This window comes from Rutilus rutilus (genome assembly GCF_951802725.1).
Source record: "Rutilus rutilus genome assembly, chromosome: 8".
NCBI lineage: Eukaryota > Metazoa > Chordata > Actinopteri > Cypriniformes > Leuciscidae > Rutilus > Rutilus rutilus.
Genome location: NC_140222.1, coordinates 31,967,193 through 31,979,407, shown reverse-complemented (window position 1 = coordinate 31,979,407; position 12,215 = coordinate 31,967,193).

Here is a 12,215-nt window from a genome sequence, read left to right as displayed (position 1 = left end):
GTGGAGAATGATCTGGACTCATCTATTAGAGATATACTACAGAAGCATGATTTGAACGCTTACGAAAAATCCAAGCTCTACACTAATGTTTTACAACGATTCTTAAGTGTGGTAAAACAAGGTGATATGGAAAGTAACACTCTAACTCTTGCATTACCTGAACACGAGACACCTGTCACCCCCCATACCCCGGATGTTAGGCATGATGACGTCAGTGATGACCCAATCGTCTCAGAAGTTTTAAACAATATTCCTCAGAGAAGCTTAAAAAATGTTAAATATATTATGGGTAAAATGTCCAAAGCCAAACACGTGTCTTCATGGACAGATGATGGAGAATTTATTTATAAAGGGAGAATCATTTCAGGGTCCCATATATTTGATCTGGTAAAGAGTGTGACATCACCGCAAATGATGCAAGACAACCGACGTCCTGTAGGCTGGTATGAGTTTCTGGATGCATTTGCGGGGTTAAAGATTCCTTATTCGACTGTAACCAATCATAATCTAAGACGGATGATTGAATCGTTTAAAAGAAAAACACACGCGGATGACTTTGGTACTGTACCTACTAAGTCTTTGAAAAAACGCCACACAGACACACATCCGCACGACTCTGATGAAAACGTATTTAACTCACCCAGTGTAGATGGGAAACAATGGATGAATTTTTAACAATTATATGTAATGGCATAGCTATGTGTTTTTGTTTGTTTTTTTGACAAATATTATCATGTTTGGGATTTTGTATCTGTGTACACATATTGTGTTATTGTTTTTGATGTGAAATAAAAGAAAACGAAATTATTCATCTGTTTATGACTCGTTTATTCATTACATATTCTTTATTTATTCGTTACACAGGAATTAATAAGACTGGAACATTTTTTTACCAGACTGTACACATTGGATACATTTAAATCTTTTACTAACACATACCATGGGTTTCAATTTTTTCACAAAAAGAGACACCATAGTATCATTTCTTAATAGATTATCGTTATGGTAAAATTTCATTATATCTTTATACTCAACACCCCGTGAAATATGATACAGAAAAAATACACAATGTTGTCCACAGGTGACTGATGTAAAATCTTGGACTTGTCTGGTAGAATAATGAATTCGTGTAGAATTGTTTTTTAGAAACTCGAGAATGGATGAAGGAAAAAAATCTGAATACGGAGGATTCCCAAAGCTGTCGAAAAAACATCCGACCCCATTTCGATCGATATAGATACCTAGCCAATGGCGTCCCGGTTCGTCCGATCGATCCGTATTACAGATTAATAGAGTCGGGAGATCTGTCAGCGGTTCTTTTGGAAAATGATCGCTAGCGAGTACTCCTAAAAAATTTACATTACATGTGATGTTATCCATAATTTCCGTTAACTCCACAGTGTTCATTTCAGTAGTGTTCTGCCAGCACCTGTCTCCGATTTGATATTTCAAGTAGAGAATCGTAGATGGCATAGATCAAAATGTTTACTGTGTTTTGTAGAGGTTCTCTAAAACGGACTTCTAACCTAATATTTCCTGACCTAATCAGGGACACATGCTGGGAGCACTCCTCGTCCGGACAAAGATTATAGGCAAACAGTGTATAACCGTTAAGAAAATCCTCGCGATCTATGGCCAGAGCCTGATTCTTTAGATGTCTCGCCGTAGCGGTAACCAATTGATAATATTCCCGGACCGCGTTGCCTAGATTAAATTGTGGCTGAAAGGGGCGATTTGGGATATGCCCCCCGTCTGAGGTAAGATTTAAATATTCAACATTGAAATGTTTGAACGAGAATGGGTTTTTTTCGTATGAGCCAGTAAAAGCATCGTTATCTGTCAGTCCAATAATGATAGATTTTGGTAAAGTCCCGAGGAAGAGATTTTCGTGATTTGAGACGCGTGCTCCAGCCGGCACAGAAAAGGATTTAACACAGACCTTGTCAAAAGAATACTTGGCTGTCGATGACAGTAATGCCTGTGCATGACCGAGGCGAAGAGAAGGGGAGACAGATACTCTTTTGATAAAAAGAGATGCGGAGATTATTTTTAGTTTATAATCGATCGCGTCCCCGCGCATAAGGCAGAATTCGTCTTTTGCTCTAGTTAAACGAATACGAATATCAACCCCGTTCAATAGTAATTTTGGCTGAAAGAATATATCGCTGTGTATCGGAGCTAGTAACTCAACAACATTGCCACCGTCAGTAAACGCAGCTCTCTTTGTCAGTCCTGCATTCGCACCTGCCGGATCCGTAGCATCCATGTGTCCAGCTGTGTCCTTGTAAAACAGTCCTGCTGAAAAGTTGTTTTCTAGGGTATCTTTTCCATAATTGATAAGCATCTCCAAAATGGATCTGTAAGGATACGTGTTGGAGGACTGTGATACCAACCGATCTCCTAGCGACACATCCACCTGCGAAAAAATACACGCTCCAGGATAGTTGACAAGACCCACTGGGGCTCCCTGCGGGGGGTCAGACCCATCTGGCAGGGTTATTTTAACGCGAGTATATAATAATGTATTATTCAGATCAGTGTAATCTTCACCAGTCCCTGCAATGAAAAACTCAATCGGAGAAGCATCATTAATCGCTGACATTGGGGGGATTTCCACATAAGTGTTTTTCTCAATAGCTGTCTGAGTTAAGGGAAGTGTAAAAATATCCAGTTCGGATTTAATACATTCGTCTGACAATGCATGAATCAACGACATGATTAGAAGATAGTCTTGCTTCGTCTTTTCAAACTTGTAGATCTTTTTAGACGCTTCGTCCGGCTTCTTCCTCTGCTTTTTGCAACTGGGCGTTTCTTAGTGACGCGGCTAGTCTTCTTTATACCATGACCACGCCCCCTCCTCATACGGGTCCCTGGGGGCTTCAGCCCCCTCCGCATGATCATAAGACCGTGACCGCTCTGCCCCTCTCCCCTGTCATTATTATTAAATGACTTTGATAAGGCACTGGTGACTACATCACTTACTATATTTTTTGCCGCAGCTTTTATGTGGGGCTTTGCAATACTGAAACCCCTTCTTAGAAACGGGATTGCCATACGATATAATCCACGAAAGAGACCTCCGATCCCTGACGCAAAACCGGAACCATACATGACTCCACTTCCGGCATAGCCTGGCATTCCATGCCCCGTCTGGGCCTGGTAATATGATATGTACCGGTGGGGGTCTTCTTGGTAGGGATGGAGATAAGCCATTTTTAAAACAAATGTTTTCTCACCGGTCTAAAGTGAAGCTTCTTCACAACTTTTCCGTAGGTGAATCGTACGTCTGTATTATTATCCCCTTTAATTTCGATCCCAATGTCTGAGATGTAGTTCTTATTAAGACGAACGTAATGAGGCTTGTTGTATCTGACACTGACTGCTTTGTTAATGATCGGTTCAATGTGTACAGTCTCTAATAATGGAACATACGCGTCACCGACTGCTTGATATTCTATTATATCTATGTATACAAATAGAGTGTAAAATCCTCCGCTTATATCAGCCTGATGTGGTGCGTATGTGCGCTGTTCTTCGTGTTCATCAGAACTGTTTAGATTTTCGATAGGAACGCCGGGTTTTAATCCTAGAATAATGGCTAGCTTTCCGTAAAACGTTAGCGATGCTCTCTGATTTGATTTCAGGGATATCTTATTGTTTATATTATCGTACCTGAGTTGCACTCGTGGTGGAAGAGCTGCGTTTATTTCCTTGAGTAATACTAAAATATCCTCAAAATAACCGTATTTTATTTTTAGGTCTTTCCGAAAAGTTTCAACACTATCCCCGCGCACTTTGCTACGTTCATCCATGTTTAAACATGGTGTACATTCAATAATAAAAGTAGCGTCTTCCTCGTTGAAAGTATACCAAGTTTTTGGATAGTGGAACTCAACCAACGCCACTTCCCATAATCCTTTTAAATGTATTGCTCTTGCCAGTCTAGTTCTGTAATTACCTATCTGATTTTCGGGGTAAACATGACCTGATGCATTACACGGCAGCGTGACGTAGAACCCCTCCTCCTCAGACATTTTTAAAAAAATGAGAACGTGAGCGACTCTCCTAATGTTTTAAAGGAGTGTGAAGATCAATCACCTGTTTTTCAGGAACCCAGCTATTGAATTTTGATGGCCATCCAAACCATTTCACCAAAACATACGTGGCTTTTCCGCGTCGCTTTTTATCGAGAATTTTTTCGACCTTAAACGATTTATCATCGCTCACAATGATTTTTTGGAGTTCTTTTTCGTAAAAAAAACCCTGTATTATTTCTCCATCATAGTCTTGTAATTTATACACCGGTACATCCCTTGGTATACAAGATGCTATTGTAAAATATTCTTCGGTATAGTTCTGCTCATAGCCTTTGGCAAATATATTCCGTACTTTAGATATTCTGACCACATCCCCCACTGAGAATTTAAAGATGGGTGTCTTTTTAACCATTTTCCCGTATAAATTGTTGAATACCACGGATTCGTTTTCTTTATTTACGTCCAACGGTCGCATTTTTATGGATTTGTGATAACTGGAATTATACCCATCTGTCAAATCTTGCAATATATCACAGTAGCGTTTGGAATTTATAGCTGTAAGATACCTCCACATTCGTCCTTTTAAAGTTTTATTAAACCTTTCGACTACACTCGCTTTTAATTCAGAAGCGGTTGCAAAATGTGTTATATTATATTTTTTCATCATCTGCTGAAAAGGCCTGTTGAAAAACTCTGCACCCTTATCTGTCTGTAGTTTGATGGGTACACGTCCCTCTTTCAAAACGGACAAAAAAGCTTTAGTTACTTCGGACGATGATTTATTTTGGAGCACCCTTGTCCACGCGTATTTTGAGAAAATATCAATTATAGTTAAAATATATTTAATATTGTCGTTCTCTTTTGAGTATGCGGTCATATCGACTAAATCAGCCTGGAACTGTTGGTCTTTCCCATACACCACTACGCGGTTCCGTTTATAATGTATTGGTGCGGTTCGATGGAGTGTGTATGTGTCCTGACTAGCGAGCCAATCACTCACATCTTTATCAGATAATCTTACACCGTGTTGTTCTAATACAGCTTGTTTTAATCTATCTTTACCCCCTAAACCTCCAGAGCTCGCTGGGTCGTAATATATTTTTTTCATTAGTTCTGCCATGTCAACGCTATGAGATTTCAGTCATAATGATTCAAATTACAAATTTGTTCAGTATTTATTTTTTTATTTTTACAATATAAAAGTCACAAACATTTTTTTCACAATATAAAAGTCATAAACATTTTTTTCACACCATAAAAGTTACAAAAACATTTCCAGACAACAAAAAAATGATTTTTTTCTTTTATTAGAATGTAAGAAGTAGAATGTTACAAACATAATGTGAATTATATCACACAAACAAAAAATAAAATTTCACAGACATTTCAAAATTCTTCTCCATAATGTATTCGACTATAAAATCAATAATATTACATACATCAGGGTTTTCGTTACTTAACAAACTACAGACATCTGTTACATACGTACAAATACACAATATATTTCCTATTCTAAAAAGAGAGTTCTGATCTTTAGACATTAGATCGATGATGTTTTTGATGACAGCAGATGGCATGTTGTTGGAAGTGACAGAAATGTTTATCATATGATCCCATTCGTCCGATAATCCTCTCACGACATTCATTAAATCCATCACCCGTTTTTCATCCGAAGTTATGACGGTATTTGTATTCCAATTATTCCGGATAATCTTGTGGAGTAGGTTAGATATTCCCCATTTAACACGTGATTTAAAGAAATATTTTGTAATCCATGAGGTAGAGCAGAAGTTTCCCATTTTCAAACCTGTGTGATTTCCGGATCTTCAGATACAGCAAGTTTCCATTTATCCACAGCCGTGTAAATTATTTCCTCGCATGATTCGTCGATTAATTTCTCACGGATTAAAGATAATTGTTCCACTATGTACATTTCATCTTTGAGGCCGTATAAAATAACCTCAACAGCTCCCTCGATCCTCTGGAGATGAGGTTTGCCTCCGTACTGACTCAAGGCCTGAGCCAATATGTTTTTTAATTCCGGGGTGTGAAGTTTCAGACTGATTTCTTCAAAACATCCGTAAAAATAATATGCAGAAGGTTCAAACAAACAACTGTGTCTTGTCTGCGAAGGATGATCCACTGTGCAGCCGAGACAGTCTTTCTTCATTTGTTTGTCTATCAAAATTTCCAGAATGACAGCCAAAATAGCTTTGATAATCCGGTGACCTGTATCCCCAAGACAGCCATCTGTCTCATCGTTTGTTGTGTCTGGGGTCTCGCTCACGGGACAGGGTGTTGAAACTCCGTAGTTTCTGAGGAAAGCCAAATTGTGGTATCCGAGATCTGTACAAAATTTATTTATCCAATCGATGCTTTTCTGAGGTAATCCATCTGTACCATCCGGTAATCCATCAGTAGTTCCAATTAGTTGTGAAGAAGAGTCACTTTCTTGAGACATGATGCGTGAATGAGGTAAGGTTTCAAGAGACACCCCTTTTAAAGTTTGTAGATCATAGGTGGAGTTATCCGAGAGCCCCGCCTATACGGAATATCCCACTCTGGGTGAAAGAGCTTGACTTTGATGTTTGTGTAACGTTCGTATGCATGGGTCCAGTGGAAAAGCTGATCTACCTTGGAAAAAATCTTAGCCATCACAGCTAGATCTTTCCATTGGAACATGAATTTGAGATCATATAATTTCAAATGATCTTTTTCACATATAGGCCATTGAAATTCCGGATTTGCACCACAGTCGCTACAGAGAATAAAAACATAATCGTTCGGGTGCTTGTTTATCTGATCCCCTAAAATTCGGTATCTCGTACCCATAATTAAACCACTCCATTCACCGATAAAAAGAGGGGTGTCCGTACCTTCTTGTAAATCCGGCCACACTTTTGAATAGAATAAAACCCAATCTCTTTCAGTGAATTTTAACGAAGGATCATCCGTGGACTTGCTGCTGAATCTCTCGTTGTTATCCACGTTAAAAAATCTGACTTCTCTGTTGATTTTGTCATAATCATATGTACACGCACGTCCATCTGACAAGTGAAAACTATATATCACAGAATCTTCCGGGTCATGAAGAAATTGCGTTAAGCATGGCCCGAGCGTTCCTCGTTTTTTTCGTGGAGCTAAAGTCAAATCTTCCATACCTTCAGCAATGTTTCTCTCTGGAGTTTTCGGAGGGGCAGCCGTTGCCATTGTAGATTATCTTGTAAAATCACAGGTAGTATTTCACTGTAAGTTTGCGGTCGTTTTTAAACAGCTCATGTGACTGTGACGTTGTGGGAAGGGAGGGAGGGAGGGAGGGATGGGGGGATTCCCACGTGACGTCATTTTTACACACACCCTTAAATCAAAATTGACCTCTCAGCTTTGAGAGGGGTGTGTTAAGGGGTGTGGTCTCTTCGAGCCGTTGCATCGGTTTTCTTTGGTCATTTAAGTTCGACCACGGAGATGACCACATGTGTTTTCTATTTGGGAGCTTGAAGGGGGTGTGGGGTTTTCCCACGGTGACAGCTGTTGGGGCGGGGCTAGGGGCGGGGTTTGTGTCTGTCTCTCTGTAGGCCTGACAGAACTTCATTTCTTGCTGACCTCCGGAGTGAGTAGACGTTCTCCGCTGTGCTCCAACATAAGGAAACACTTTTGTATCTTTTAAACTCTGAGTCCTTTAACGAATGGTATGTAAAAACGTAACACTTTTTAAATTAGTTTGTGTTTCATGTAAAAGTTTTACAAAATACTATGTGAAAGTTAAATGCTTACAAGTCAACATTTTTAAAATTATCTTTTTGTCAATGTTGTTTTAATGTTTTTAACATCTTGAAATAACACTAACTCATTTTTTAATAACTATTTTTAGAGAAAAAATGCAGTTTCAACTCATTTCATTAATGTTTTAATGTTTTTTAACGTTGAAAGTTTAACGTTTAAAGTGATGAATGTACATCTGTCTTCTTTAATAAAAAAAAACACTGATCTCACACTCTGACTATGTTTTTATTTCTTAAAAAGTTTTAAATATACACTGTTTAGAACTACTGAGCGTGGGAAATTTCTCACGCTTCAGATGTTCAACCCATAAGGAGGTGTGTCACAAGTCCGATTTTCCCATGTTGTACGTACAACCCCTAAGTGGGAGGAGCTAGCGTGGGAAAATTCCCACGGTGTACGTACAGCCCATAAGTGGGAGGAGCTAGCGTGGGAAAATTCCCACGGTCAAAAGGGGCGGGGCTTTGAGGGCCATAAAGCAATAAAACTGTCAGTTTTTTGACGAAAGGTGCCCTCTATTCTCTCTCCGGTGCATGCTGTGACTGCACGGTACAGAATATTTTGAGTAGTCCTTCACCACTGTCTGGATCATTTCACCACTGTCTTTCTCATAACTCAATTAGCATTTTGTGCTTCTTGTCTTACACTAGCTTTGAAACTTTGGTAGCAGCCAGAAACATTAAGGAGGTCAATGCAGAGAGAATTACACCCATTGTACCAGAGGCGGTAGTTGTGCAAAATTCCCAAGAAACACTTACCTCCATGATTTCACCTGGAGATTTGGTAAGATACTGTAAAAAGATATACATACATGTTAAAAAAGAAAATTTCTAAGGATTTGTTTTATTCATCCAAACAGTCATCTGAAACAGTTAACCATTTGACATCTGTCAAGCCACCTGCCGAGGAACCTGAACTGAGGACTATTGTTCCAGTTCACAGAACTCTTTGTTCTGTTGTACCTCACATTGGAGTCAAAGCATGCATGGAGATTATGTCCTGTAATGCTGACTTCATCAAAAACACCACCCTTTATAACATGATTGGAACGCATGAAGTACATATTAACATAGCTCGAGGCAAGTATCTGAAATCAAAACTATATAAATGACATCTTCAGAATTTGTCCAGAACTATATTTGTTATTGAAAATGTTATCTTATAATTAATTTATTGATAGCTGATGGCCCTGCTGTTGAGGGACTAGAGCTAGAGGTCCAACTGGGTCCAAGAGCTGCTAAACAGCTCCTTAAAGAAATCAACTTTGTAGACACAGACACTCCCAAGGTCAAGATTCCATTCCACCTGGAGGGTGGACAGAGGAACAACAACTACAGGTTCTTCAACCGTAATGTATTGTTTTCCCCTAGAAGCACCAGCAGCCGGAGCATTAGTTCCAGCAGTTCTGTTCGCTTTTCCAGCTCTCATCTGTCCAAAGTGAGTTTTTTTCATTATCACAAAGGTAATATCAGGATTTTTTATTTATTATGCCACCCACACACTACACAACTTTCAAAGTCGTTAGATTACTGTTCTTTTCATACTACACAACTATCATATGCGATGTCATTTCCAGTTAAAACACATTTCACAATACAGGACTTGGACCCAGACAGGTCTAGATATTTAACCTGCTAAATTATTCTAATTAATTATTTTAATTATAATTAGCCTAAATATCTCTCAGGCATCTGCCACCAATCAACGGTTCTCTCAAATAGCGTCTTTGGCCATTCAAACACAGTGATCGTCACTTATGTGAATAAGCCTCGGATTTTGTTCTGTCACTGATATTTTGTATTCTGCTCTCTTTTCTCCCTTAACTCTCAGTCGGGTTCTGCTCCACTGTATGATAATGCTGAACCCTTGCCTAAGGTCTGCACACAGCAAGTTCACATGAAGGATCAGGACGTTTATTATTCAACTATTCATTTCAATCAACCTCACATGAAGAACACATCTTTGGCACCTACTGCTGTACATTCAACCTCAGTTGATGTTCATTATGAATCTGTGAAGTTCAGTAGACCCTCAGTTTAGACCCACCATTAAACTCAACTACTGCCATATTGTGAACAAGCTTTTGCTCTTGTCAAATGTCTATGGCTGCAAGTTGCAAGACTTTTGTTTAAGAAAAACAGGAGATCACATATTACACCTATGCTTAAGGCTCTTCATTGGCTTCCAATTAGTTTTAGAGTACAGTTTAAAATCTTAACCATTACTTCTAGAGCTTTGCATGGTCAAGCTCCCTCTTTGAGGTCTTCAGGCCAAGACCTTTTAACTGTTCCTAGAACACGTTTTAAGACAAGAGGTGATCAAGCCTTCTGTGTGGTGGCTCCAATGCTCTGGAACTCTCTTCCATTAGCCTTGAGAGCTTTGGACTCTATGGAAACTTTTAGAAAACACCTTAAGACACATCTTTTTAGACGAGCATTTAACTAGCAATATGGTTGTATGTTATTTTAATTTTGTGAAGCATTTTGTGACCCTTCTTGTCTGTGAAAGGTGCTATAAAAATAAATTTTACTTACTTACTTACTATGATGTTCTGTATATTATCCAAAAATATGGAGGATTTTGTAATGAGTGACTCTGTAGCTGTACATAGATGTATTTCTCCTGAATTTCTTTATAATGTAAGTTTTTTTCAAATACTTTTGAACAATGCCTGCTTAAATTGCATGTATTTGTCTTTAGATGAAATAAATAAATAATCTCAGATCTTAAAAGATTTTTATTTCAAATAAATGCTGTTCCTCAACATTTGTTCATAAAAAAAAAAAAAAATCTCGCTAAGAAATCATTACGGTTTTGACTGTATTTTTCTTCAAATGAATGCAGCCTTGGTACATGTAATCTTCTCAAAAATATATAAAATCTTTCTGGAGCTAAACTTTTGAATAGTAGTGCATATTCATTATGATGCAAGTCTGCAAGTTGTTTATGGGATGTGATTTTTATTTCTATAAAAAGAAAAAGGGAAGGAAATGAAATTGCTAAACATATTCCAGTTGCAAAACTGTAATGGGTGTGTAGTCTGTGGTTTTTTCTAACATTTACATTATGCAACCAGTCTACAAGCAGCAAAAAAAATACGCAAAAATATGCAAAAAAAAACACTAATTCTGGTCCTCAATATGTTTCCCTGGATTCTCTTGAGTCTTACCTTTTCTACTAGTAAGATATGTGCTAGTCAAATGTACTGGTTTGTCATATCCCTAAATATAAAATGTGATTAAACAACCTTAACCTAATTACTAATTACCATGAGTCGACACCAAGGGAGGAGTGTAGTGGAATGTTTTCAAGAGCTGTTGCTCAACAATAAGAGTGTAAAACGGGAAGAGTTATTTTCACATCAGCTATCATTCTAAAAGCAGTGAAAGAATGGATTCATCTCCAGATTCTTATCTCTGATCTTACTGTCACACACTCCAGGTATGATTCTAATGATCCTGGTGTAATAAATCCAGCTTAAAGGAATAGTTCACCGCAAAATAAAATAAAATTACTCACCCTTGAGTATTTTTAAACCTCCATGAGGTTCATTGACACGCAAATCAAAATACTCTAGAAAATGTTTCCCCCCTGTCCATTCAATGAAAGCACGCACTGAATTTTACTGTATGAAAAATAATAATAATAATAAATAAATCAGTCAGTTGATACATTGCTGAAACAGTAAATCTCCATTTTTAAGTAAACTACTTTTTTCATTATCAGGGCTAGACTGGGGCCTGGCCCACACGTTTACCCAGTGTAACGTCTGAGACAAATCAGACACAATTATTTGTTATATTTAACAAATAATCTTTCAAACTCATGGTCCCATCCCCCCAACTAGGGCAAGAACCATAACTACCATCAGATAAGATGGTTTTAGATTGCTTTTAAAAATGTGGTCATGTGGTCAAGACTGAGGCCATATAAGACAGAAACAGACCTTAAAACAGACTTTCCTGTATTCATTTATAGAATTGATCTCTAAATGAACATGCATCCCAGGACATTGTGTGTGATCATTTTATGTCTTGTATACTGTCTCTTGCATTTATATTTGTCTTATGCATGCTTTATGAGAGAACTACTAGTTAATGTAACACCACTTATCGTGTCTCCTATCTAATTAACCCTCATTTAATAACTCACTTTAGTGTACAACGCCTTCTCATAGAATGCAGTGTATGTTTGTTATATCTATCTGAGTATAAATGGACACAAACGGCAAGGCCCATGTCTAACCACACTTGAGACAGAGTCATAAATCTTCCCAACAGAGGAATTTCCTGCTTGGAAATTCCACCTTTCTGATTGGTCGAGCCAACCCTGAGAGGTGAGACCTTTCTCAGGCTTTAAATTGCCTTTACACAAGCCCTTCCCTCTCTTGGCCTTCTC